The 12,398-nt window shown below is 39.2% G+C and overlaps 1 protein-coding gene across 1 annotated transcript in view; it reads left to right on the top strand.

Moving 5' to 3' along the window:
• The window catches only part of TOX (thymocyte selection associated high mobility group box), a 291,354-nt gene that overhangs the window by 34,506 nt on the left and 244,450 nt on the right, over positions 1–12,398 (top strand). The window lies entirely within an intron of this gene.

The following is a 12,398-nucleotide window of genomic DNA, read 5'->3' as shown; positions in this document are numbered from 1 at the left end:
ACTTCAACAGTGCTTTTTGATTGGAGGAAAGCTTCCATCTCATGGCCTCAAGGCCTCGTAGGTGGGGCTTGGTCAGACTGGACCATTGAGGAGTGGTGCTTTCCATTCCCTGATTCTCTGTGGAAGATTTTCTTTAAAAGCAGACTTTGAAGGCATTAGTGGTACTCCTCTAATCTCAAAAAAATAAGAAAGAAAGAATGTAAGACTTTTCCAAATTAAAACCAAGCCAGATAAATAAAAAATGATGTGAAATAACATTGAACTGATATCCAAAAATCACTAGTTCTGGGCCTATCAAATAGTGTTAACAAGAGTAGGGCAAGATTAGAACTCAACTAAACTGATGTTTCTGTTTCAAATAGCTTTTCTCAGAGAAAATGAATTAAATCACTGCTTTAGTTGACTGGAAACATTCAGATCAGAGAACCAAATTAAAAGAGAACTCTCTGATGATTATGACTCAAGGTAAAACAATTTTATTTTTTTCATCTTTATAACTATTCAGTGATTCAATTTAAATTATGGGAAAATGGAAAGAAATACATAAACAATTTTTGGTAAACGTATAGCATTACAATCGCCATGGAAAGCCTGCCATGCAGTGTTTGCTTTTTGCAAATAACTCCCATTGTCACTCTCCATGGATTTTTCAAACAGGATGGAGTTACCTGTTATTTCTTTGCCTCGATTTTATTCACTCGTTCACTGTTACTTTGAACAAGATGCCAGAGGAAGCTAGTGCTTCCCTCTGCCTGACAAGTCACAGTCATTAGAGCTTTCCCAGGTAACATGATCAATACTTGCAGAGGTGTTTTATTCTACTTTTCTTAGACGTCATGTAAAGACTCTTTTTCAAGTTCTACTTTTCGGTGATACTGAATGATGCTCTGAAAATGCAATCAAAATGTGAAACTTAAAGCCACCTAGACACATCAAGTACCTCTTCTGTTGCACAATAACGAAAATATAAAAAACCTTGAGCAAATGAGTTTGTATTGCTTAAGGAGTTGCAGGAGTCTTGGGTAGAGCCATACCTAAATTTTTCCTCTCTCTCAACTCATTTGTGCTATGATCCTGAATTAATTTGAAAACTCCCTTTCTATACAAGAGTCAAATTCCTCCCTCTTCAAACCCCTCCACATGCGCTGTCAGATACAGCATGTAAAAGTTTATAATTTCCATCAACCCTCAGGTGAACTCCCACCAGTGGGTAGGGACTGCTGTCCCAGGCTGTGAGGAAGACAGATGACTGGCAGAGGTTCCTGTAAGACTGCAGAGGTGGTGGCTGCTCAAGCCACTTGCTTGCCATCTCTCCTCTGTCCCGAGCTTCATCAACTGGCCCATGAAACTCTACCTGTCCCCAAGCTTGAGATATAGCATAAGTTGAATTAGGCTTTATGATTCTTGGTGATAGTACTAATATTTTTTTTTTAAAGATTTTATTTTTTTCCTTTTTCTCCCCAAAGCCCCCAGTACATAGTTGTATATTCTTCGTTGTGGGTCCTTCTAGTTGTGGCATGTGGGACACCGCCTCAGCGTGGTTTGATGAGCAGTGCCATGTCTGCTCCCAGGATTCGAACCAACGAAACACTGGGCCACCTGCAGCGGAGCGTGCGAACTTAACCACTCACCCACGGGGCCAGTCCCTAGAACTAAGATTTTTCATAATTTAGCTGTTTGTGTGGATAAAACTTTTTGCTCCATTTGCCTTTTGTTCATTTTTTCCCTCCTACGTTGATTCATCATCTCCCTGTAGCAGTGCATGTATTCCCAAATGTAACCGAGGCTGAGGCTGCACCGGAAGCAACGAGTTGCCACTTAGTACGTTTAACATTTGTCTTACCATTAAGGGGCCAAAATGATTGTTCCACCTATAGAGTTGCCACCCTTTCAATTGCCTCTATTCTTTATAGTCCAATAAATAAATTCTCCTTTTTTAATAGCACGTTTTCTACATCATAGCCCTTAGCACACGAGCAAGAATCAATAAGTATCGAACTTCATTCACCATCAACCATGTAAATAAAATGTCAATTGTTCAGGCTCTTAGTCTGGAAAAGTCTTAGTCTTTCATCAAGGCTATCTGGAACCTTCTGAGTCCCACCAGGAGGGAATTGGCACAGGAGCTGTTTTCTGTGCCACAATAATAGCAAGTCTCTGCGTGCATATATCCTATATGTTTCGGGGAGTTCTATAAGAGGGATGTCAGAGACCCAGGGACCAGAGCAATGAGACATACGTTCTTGGGTACCAAGCATTGCGCCTCTCCTGGTCGTGTCCCATTTGAGAAGTGAATGGCCTCACTCCTACAGAGACTTTATGATGAAGAATTGAAGGAGAGACTTTAAACCTACATGCATTCTCAAGAAGAGGTGAAATGTTTCTGTAGAAGCTTATGAGGGAAAGAGGGAGGTGGAGTCACAGCATAGACAGTGGGCATCTGAAAGCATGTTAGGAAACGGTGTGCTCATTGGCAGAACAAAGAACACTTACTCCCATGGTTATAGACTTTAAATTACAGGGGGAACACTTATAATTTCAAGAAAACTGGTCATCTATGACTGCAGTAGGATTTCTCAGAGATATTCATCACACACCAGAGCTCCCTTGTGCAGTCAGTGGGGTTCTGACAGCATAGGCAGAACTCTGCCAGGAACACGGGTCCTACAGAAGATCTGTGACCCTGGCCCATTCTGACTCTCTCTGCCTTCAATCTGCTTGGTAAAATGAGAAAATACTACTGAATTTTTGGATTGTTGTGAGGATTAAAATTATGAGATAATGTGAAATTGCTTTGTAAAGTGCAATATAAATGATATTCTGGTATTGCTATTGATAGTGTCATAGTTGTTTTTGTTATTAGACCATGTTTTCCCTGAATTTAAGTTTCTAGAGAGACCATAGATGACACACCTAGAAGAAAGTATGAAGTGGAATATAATTAAATGTAGGGCTACCATTTTGGGTGCTAAAATTATGTGACCTATGATACCTAATGGAAAGAATATCTGTTTGAATAGAAATATTGTTTTCACTGAAAACATACGTAAGAGGTGATTTATTTATAAAAACAATTAACTACCCTAATAGCAAAAGATTGTCAACCTGAAAAATAACCATTATATTCATCACATTGTACATTTTTACTCCTCTAAAGAATAGAGATTTCCAAGTAGGAAGAGGCCAAAATGTTTAGTTTAATGTGGTTTTCAAAGTTATCTATTTGACATTATTAAGAATTCTTTTTAAAAGGCTAAGCAGTTACGTTTGATTTGACTCCCATTTCACCAGTGTGAAAACTCATGTTCAGCATTATAGGTGAAGCCAGAGTTAAGAAGCATCATTCAGACAGACTCATCCACGTTCTCTTCCTTGTCTCTCTGATATTTTCCCATAGTGAGAAGTTCCTGTATCATTGCGTAGTTGAACTTAGTTTGCTTTGCCGAATGACTGCAATTTTCACTCCTTCAGTAGCTTTTCCTAATCAGCCCCTTTCAGTGTGAATTTCACTTCGGCCCTCTTACTTGTGTGCTTTCTCGGAGACAAACATTGAATTCCTCCAGCTAAGTCATTTTTACCCTTACTGGCTTCTCTCGGATGTGTATTGGACGGTGGATGTCCCTCTCCTTGAAAGATTCTCCTCACTCGCTTTACAGTACCTTGTTCTCTCTTGGCCCTCCTTAGCTCTTCAGCCTTCTTCTCTCTCTCCTCCACGGCCCCTTAATGATGGGTAAGCCGTTTGACTTGACCCTTGTTAAAGAAAAAATTATTCTGAAACTTTTCAAAATGTTAAGGAAGACTTTATTCAAGACTATGGTAATAGTGGTGTCAAGACTATTGCAGTAGGGGAGAGAGATCTGGTTCAACTCCGAACACAATGAGAATAAGTGGGGATTTATAGTGAGGGAGCTATTTAGAAGGGACAGACTAGGGGATGGGAAATTATTAAAGGTAATTACTGAGGGTAAGAAGATTCTTGCTAAACTGACCTAACAGGATTCTTGCTGAAGGCAGGCCTGGGTGATCAGGTATTAAGGGTGAAATGATAGGGAATGAGGAATTTGATCAGACATGCTAGGTCGGAGAATTCTGTCTAAACTGGCTTAGCAGGATTCTTGCTAAAACCAGACACTGCAAGGATGGTCCCTGAAGCCCAAGGTTGAGGCCTACTTGAGAAGAGGGCTCAGAGGAGCCTGACTAAAGTTGGGTCAAGGAGAGTCTTTGTCACCCTTCAACAGCTGCCTTTCTCTCTGCCCTCACTACTCTGGCAGGCACATGGGTTGTCACTGTTTTAGCTATGACTCTGCTGACTAAAAAACTGACATCACTAGACCTAAAATCCTATGATTCTTTCGTTTTATATTTATGATGTTTTCAGGCCAGCATATCCAAAATCAAACTTATCGACTGTCTCACCATTTTTGCCATTATCGTCTTTGTTCTTCTGGTCCTTCAAGCTAAAAATGTGGAAGTCTTTGCACTCTTTTCATCATTGTATTAATAAATTTTGTCAATTTGTCATCTTGGATTGTGCTCAAATTCCTATTGTCAGCAGTGCCATCTTACTGTGTCACCACGAGAGCCTCTATCTGCTGTCCCTGCCTTTAGTTCTGCCTACCTGTAACACACCAACCAGTAGTATGACCTTCCTTAGTCTTAAACCTTGTGTGGACTTCCCAGGATGCTAGCCCTCCGTTTCCAAAGGCTGGGATCTCATGCTCTCTCTGAGCGTTGGACACACTTGGGTCTCTGTCTTTTCCGTGTCACTCTCCCACCTTGAATGCTCACGCTTGACCCAACTTCTTTGCTTCCTTTGAAGCATAGAGTCAAGGGCCACATCTTCCCTCTAAACTTTTCCTGATCCAAGTTTACATTGATTTTTCTCTAATTTCAATCCCTATCTTTAACATTCAGAAGTAGTCTACTATATTTTAGTACTTAATATTACACTATTTTTTACCCTGTATTTCATTGTCACGTCATCATTTTTTGTTCATAAATAATGTTTCAACAATTAGGTTCAGCTCTTAGGGGCCAGGAATTTTTCATTTAGATCCATCTGCATATCTTACAGGTTACGTGGTAGATAAACATGAATTCAATACTCATTGCTTGATTAGTGATCAGTTTTCTTACCAGGAAGGTGTTTCACTCTTGCTGCTTTTTCTCTGCTCAACAAATATTCAATATTTTGTTAAGAAGTACATTTACTAGCTAGTTATCAATATATTTCTTTCTTACCCATCCTATGATCACTTGGGTAGCAGCTTTATCAGAGAACATAAATTCTTTGCTGCTCTTCAATTGAAGTTTGATACATATTTGTTCAGAGAACTGGCATGTGTCATGTTTGCAGAAAGATTTCTTGTCAGATAAATTAGAAATTGGGAGGTAAAGTGACTTGCCCAAGGTTACTCATTTCTCTGGTAGTGCTTATTGCCATGGATTGAAGTGGAGAATTAAAATTATTATCCAAACAATGCAAGCTTAAAAAAAAACAGCAAAATATATAAATTATCAAGAGCATTGGGGAAATAGGAGAATGTTTTATGAATTTTGAAGATTGATGCTTTATCTCTACATAATATCTATAAGCCACTCTGGACCCATGTTATTTAGGTGAAAGGTCTTGAAGAGAGTGGCTGGTCACAACTCAGGGGCATATTTTGGGGTCCTCCAGAGGGCAGAGGTGGGAACAGAGCATATTATGTTATGTCATTTCTAGATGGAACACTTAATATTGTTTAAGTCAGGTCTTCCAAATGTGTCCAAGGGAAGATTCAATTTTCATTAAATAGATTTATGGAGACCATGAACGTTCTTTCCTGGCTCAGGGATTTGTGTTTCATTTTCTGGGAGCCTGTCCAATGATAGTGTCTTGAGGACTCGAATTCTGTGATAGAAAAACTAAGATAAAAACTATTCTACTATCTGTGCTGGCCTCAATATAAAATCGACCGACTCCTACAGCCATGATCACCACCACTCTCCCAAAGCCAATAGCTATTTGGTTTCAGAAAACGTATTTAGTGTGGTTTTGCTCAATGGATATTTTGCTCACTGGATATTTGTCTTTGCTGTTGTTTTCATCCATTTATTGAGCCTTTCCTGCTGGTCTCTAGAACTTTGCAAAGGGATATTTGACAAAATGCAGAGGCTATAATGGTTATGGAATCTAACAAAGTTCATAGAATGCTGAGATGTTTCTAATCCCTTCTAAGATGAGAAGCAAAAGCGTAGATAGAGGTTTGCATGTTCCCAGGTAGGAACAATGTATGGGTTTTTTGTTAGTATTTGAATTCTTAGTTTAGAAATTCAACTCCATTTTGTCATTGTGTAGGTAGAATAAACCCATAGAAAAGTGCATGTATTGTGCCTGAACTTTCCATGTAAACTTAAACTTTTAACCATTCAGAAGAGAGTCAAAATGTGGGAGAATCATTTATTTGTAAAATTATTTGTAAATAACCATCCTGTCATATATTTGGTGTAAATTAGTTTAATTACTTTTAGTCAGTATCAAAAATACAAATATTTGAGTTTGACAACAATTATAAATAATGCCAAACAATATAAAAAACATTTCTGAAATTTTAGTGAAAATATGAAAAGAAAATGAAATTATTACTGTCTCTTACGTATTGTAAATAATAGATTTTTGCTCTATTTAAAAATATTATTAAACTTAGGGTACTTGAAGTAGCTGTAATATAATAATGGAAGAGTTAGAAATACTGTAACTGATAAATGACATGTGTACCCAGTCAGGTTTCCCGATGTAAGACACTACAGCTAGAAAAGATAGTCTCATAGTCAACAAAGATCTCTGTAGTATCAGATTTTCTGTGATATGCAGCTATGTGGCTGTGTTCAGAGCAAGATACCAAACAACTAATTCTTTAATTCATTAGTATGTAACTCCCCGATTATTAGCATAACTTATGTATTTCCCTAAAAAATATTAAAAAAGAAAATGTCCTTTACATAAGGCAGTTTCCTCAGTGCTTATTCTTGAGCAAGGACCCTTCCTGCGTCATTCGGATACGGTGCCGTCACTGATCTCCTGCAGTCCGGCAGTGCCAAACCACCAGTGATGGGAAAAGAAAAAAAATCAGCAACGTTTCTACCCACAGGGCAATATACTTATGGGCATTATTGCAAAAAGATCTTTCTTCCTTTTCTTTTTTTTTGATGTCTATGTCAGAATGCCTTGATGATCAAGGAACGATACAATCAAAACTGGTATTCTTGCACTGATTAGAAATACAGAAGTTTTATTTCCTTTTTGGTTAGTGCGTTGACCTACTCGTTTATACAGCTACAAATTAAAAAAAAAATGTATTCTCGAACTACAGCAGATTTCAACTCATTCAATATTTACCTGAACATCTATGATAATGTAATCTGCTGGTCCCTGGGGAGGTTGAGGGAGAGGCAAGGAGAATACAAGAACATTAGAGGACGCTCAGGCCTTTAAACAACTTAAAGGGTGATCTCCTTGATATAATTTTAACTTTAAATTTATTTCTTCGTATTCATGTTTTGGTCAACTGATAAAATTATGAGTACTGTACAATACTCTCTCCAAAGGAAAAACATGAAGACTTCAGAAAATAGAACAGAGAATTTAGGGGCCGGCCCCATGGCTGAGAGGTTAAGTTCACACGCACTCTGCTTCTGCGGCCCAGGGTTTCACCAGTTCGGATCCTGGGCGCGGACATGGCATGGCTTATCAGGCCATGCTGAGGCGGCGTCTCACATGCCACAACTAGAAGGACTCACAACTAAAAAAATACACAACTATGTACCGGGAGGCTTTGGGGAGAAAAAGGAAAAAAAAGAAATAGACAGAAAATTTAGAACAAATTGGAATCTCTTTTAAATTCCTAATTTGTCTAGGTTTAAATTCTTTGGCCATAGCTCTAAGCAGCTGGATGGCAGCGTGACAGAGCCAATAATTTGGACTGCTCAATGAGTGCATGTAGATCAACATCCAACTGAATGTCCATGCCATGAATCCTCATAGCCACCTGTGATCAAAACCTAGATGAAGGTCACAGGTAATTGTTAGGTTTCCTTTCAGTTTTGTCTTTTTGGGCACAACTATAGTGTAACACTTCAGGGCATTGTAACCAAAACAAGTATATGGAAGTTTGGCTATCTCATAACTCTAAATGAATGTGTTTTAATGTTTTCGCAATTCCTTCCCCAGAAATTCTCTTTATGTTTTAAATGTGCTCCTCCTAAAATAAAAACATAACTACGGCAAACTGTGGTAAGGATTTGATAATTGGACAGTTAATTAAGAACGGAGCATTTTCTATTCTGGGGATTAATATCCAAGGGGGAAAAGCTACCCCGAGTGGAAAGCATTGCATATGAAGCTTCATAAACTTGTCCAGTTCCTAAGACCCAAGCAGTCAGCTGGTGCTTTGTGGCATGTGAAAAGGATGGAGAGTGTGTCAACACAAGTGTGAACTGAATTTTGGTACTCTGAAACTTTCCTTCTGCTCCAGAGCCACTCCCCTGCTTCAAAGCCTGCTCTTCCTCATGCCTTCTGTCCTCTTAAATGGAATCTCAGTGAATTAGACACTAAACTTGCCTTGCCCTTGACACCTTCCCTATGTCTGTGGACTTTTCATGACTATTGTAGAAAAAGGAGCAAAAGAGAAAAAAATATTTCCATCAAATTGTAATTTTTAATGTAGCTGGTAAGCATTCTCTTCTGTAGATACAATCCCTAGCCGAAAAATCAGAAACATTATATTTTCTTATTTTGAAAGCTATTTCTAGCTTTATCTGTGATTAGTATTTTCTATTTTACAAGAATTTTTTGAAAAATTACTTTTGTTTAGGATACAATCATGTTAGGATAACATCAGTTCTCTCTCATCCCCTTCAGAGGTAACTGCACATTTTCATATATTTTTCAAACTTGCCATCCCACTTACCTCATCATTTTCAGAAGATAACCTTGAAACATACTTCAGAAGAACATAGAGGTCATTAAGTGAATAAATATTTAGGTGTTCTAGCCCCAACATCTAAAAACCTATCCCCACCCACTATTCATCCTTTCTTGATGCTCCTCCATCTTACTAGAGACAGCATCCCTCTTTCCACACAACATGGAGACCTCTACCTGCGCTCTCTATGCATTTTCCTCATCGCTCAGGAACTTTGATCCATCAAGCATCTTCTTTCTCATGTCTTCAGTCTTGAGCATCCCTGTGTTCTGAGAATGCTCCTGTCTCTTCAATCTTGAAAATACAAATGCTCAAACCCAAATTGCTCTTAAGCTTTTGCTCTTATCTTCTTCTATTTACAATCAAACTTTTTGAAGGCTCAGTCTATGCATGTTATGCACTGTCTCCATCTGCTCTCTCTTCATTGCCCTACATCTTTCTCAGGCCCTTATCACGCTGAAAGGTCAATAATGCTCTCCGTGTTGCCAGATCTTCTGGACACTTTTCGTTGTGAAATTTCTCCTCTCAGTATCTGACTCACTATACAACATATCCTATTTTTTCTTGTTCGTTTCTGGCTGTTTCTTCCCATGTTCGTCTTCCGTGGACATCCTAGATGAATGACCCAGTGCTTTTTAATGCACTGAAAATCTTGGTCAGTTTTGGAGATGTCTTGGGCTGGAGTGTGCTGAGCTTGTGAATGGTGTGGTTAAGAACCTGTGTCATAACTGCTGGCATTTCCCAGTGCTTGTCTTTGGACATTTTTTCTGTAAACATACAGTTTTCCAGGGTAATTGATCCCAAACAAATGGCTTCCACCACTACTCATAAACCAGTGTCTCTAAAATTTTATCTTCAGTGGACTTCTCTCTTCATTTCTAAACCTCTATATTCAATTGTCATTTAGGCCTCTGTAATTAAATATCTCCTATCTCAAAATCAAGAGGTTCAAACATAACACCTTCCCTCCCAATCCCACATGCTTCCTTGCTGTAATCTCTGTTGTGGAGAATTGTACCAATTAGCTGGTCACCCAAGCTGACACCCTGGGAGGGATTCTAGATTGTTCTCGCTTTATCATCCTCTACATCCAGTGGATTGCTAATACCTCTCTGTTCTTCAGATAAATCTCTCTCCTTCTCACCACCCCCCTTTCCTTTGATACTTCTCTCTGAAGTCAGCCATCATCACTTCTCAGTGGATCTCATGAATATCCATCCTTCTTGGCTGTCAACTCCTTTGCGTGGCACACGGGCCCTCCTGGTTGGACTCCTGGCTTCCTGCCAGGTGTCTGCTCTCAACACTCCCTCGTGTGCATTATGCACTTGAACCTGCATGGGCCTTGCTGTTTCAGCCACCATGAATTCACAGGGGCTACTCTCCCTGCCCCAAATGCCCCTTTTCTGCTTCTGCAGGCTGACTCCTGCAAACTCTTCTCCACATCACTCCTTCCAGGAAACCGCTCCAGCCTCACCAGACTCAGGTGGAGTTGGATGCACTTCCTCTGGGCCCATGGCTGCCTCTGTGTACCTTATCTTAGCCTTAGGACAGTAGGCAATATTGTCATTCTTGCTGAAGTGGTTACAAACGTAGGCCTCACAATCAGGCTGACTGGGAATGTGGCTAGGCTCCAGCACTCACATCATCATGGTGGCAAGTTAACCTCACCTGTCTATGCCTCAGTTTCCTTATCTTTAAACTGGAGATAATATTACCAAGCATATTGGGTTGTTGTAAAGATTAAATGAACAAAAACGTGTAAAACACTTAGAATACCTGATACACAAGCATAAGTCTTAATAAAAGTTGGGTTTATTCTTTCACTTTCTTCTTCCTCTTCTTTCCCTTTTCCTCCTTTCCCCTCCTCCTTTTCCTCCTCTTCCTTCTCTTCTTCTTCCTCTTTTTCCTCCTTTTCTTCTCCTCCTCTCCCCACTCCTTATTTTCTTCTTCATTCTCTGACTCCTCCTCCTTTATAACGATCTCCCCACTAGGTCTCCGTGAAGCTGTCAGTACCAAGACTGTATTATATTCAATTTTGTGCCCCATAACCTGTCATAGAGAGTGTTATTTCTTATTGGACTTTGGGAAAAATATCATGTTTTTTGTCTACCTTTAAAAAATTATTATTTTCACAGTTTGGAATTAGTGACTATATTTCATTAAATTAATGATAAAATACTGAGGTGTCCAGGAAACCTATGTGAATGCTAAATATGCAAGAATGAAGTCCTATGTAAATGCATGATAAGCACAAAATAATGTCAACCATTTATATATCACTGTCTGTGTGTCAGGCATGGTTAAAAGAGCTGTGCGTATATGAACCAACTCTGTTATTGTCCCTATTTATACGGTCTAATATTCACACATTATTTTTTCAGTTCACACAGATAGATTATTTTATCTATAATAATTGTTTATAATAATTATTATAATTACATCTTTTGGTTCTAGAAAAGAAATGACAGATAGGATTTTATATCTTGGAAAGTCAAGGAGAGAAATAGCATTTTCCATCAGAGAAGGATGTATGAAAAATTTTTAGTGTGTCAGATATGCAAATTAAATAGGTAAAATGAAGCCTTCATTTTTTAAACTTGTGCCCACAATTCTAATCAGGAGTGGAGTTTTTTATTTTTTTAAGGGTTTTTTTTTATTGCTTTTTCTCTCCAAATCCCCCCAGTACATAGTTGTATACTTTAGTTGTGGCTCCTTCTAGCTGTGGCATGTGGGACGCAGCCTCAACATGGTCTGACGAGTGGTGCCGTGTCCGCGCCCAGGATCTGAACAAGTGAAACCCTGGGCCACTGAGGCGGAGCGCGCGAACCCAACCACTCAGCCAATCGGCCACGGGGCTGGCCCCAGGGATGGAGTTTTTAATAGGAGAAAAGCTTCTCTGTTTTTTGTAGTTGAAGGAGCCTGATCCTTGGAGAGAAGTCCTGTCTCCACCACTTACTAAGTGTGGCTGTGGGTGAGCCAGGCTTCCAGAAACTATAAGCTTCAGTTCTCCACAGTGTACTTGGAAGGAGGGAATGTGTTTAGAAATAATAACGTGTTATGTTTGTTATTATTGTAGTTTTAAATTGCAATGTTAGCTAAGCTATATTTGTTTGTTTGTTTTCTTTTCCACAAATGAAGAGGGATTCTAAGAAATTTGGTTTTCTGTGCTTAAATAAGTTTGGAAAATGATTGCCTACCAAACCCCCATTCTTCTGGATTTGCAGTGAGATTAAGAGGCACTAAGAGGGTCTGCAGAAATGGCACTTGTTCAGTTTGGTTTATCTTTGTTTCTTGAAACTCTCTCCTCTTCCACAGTGCAGCACAGCACAGCATCTCTGAATATCTCCAGGCACGTTAGTGATCTGTGAAGCACAGTTTGCATAACACTGGTCTGTTTCACCAGTTTGGGTTCAATCCTATGTGATGTAGTGC

The sequence above is a fragment of the Equus quagga genome, chromosome 16, assembly GCF_021613505.1.
Source record: "Equus quagga isolate Etosha38 chromosome 16, UCLA_HA_Equagga_1.0, whole genome shotgun sequence".
NCBI lineage: Eukaryota > Metazoa > Chordata > Mammalia > Perissodactyla > Equidae > Equus > Equus quagga.
This window is presented reverse-complemented; position numbering and strand designations above follow the sequence as displayed.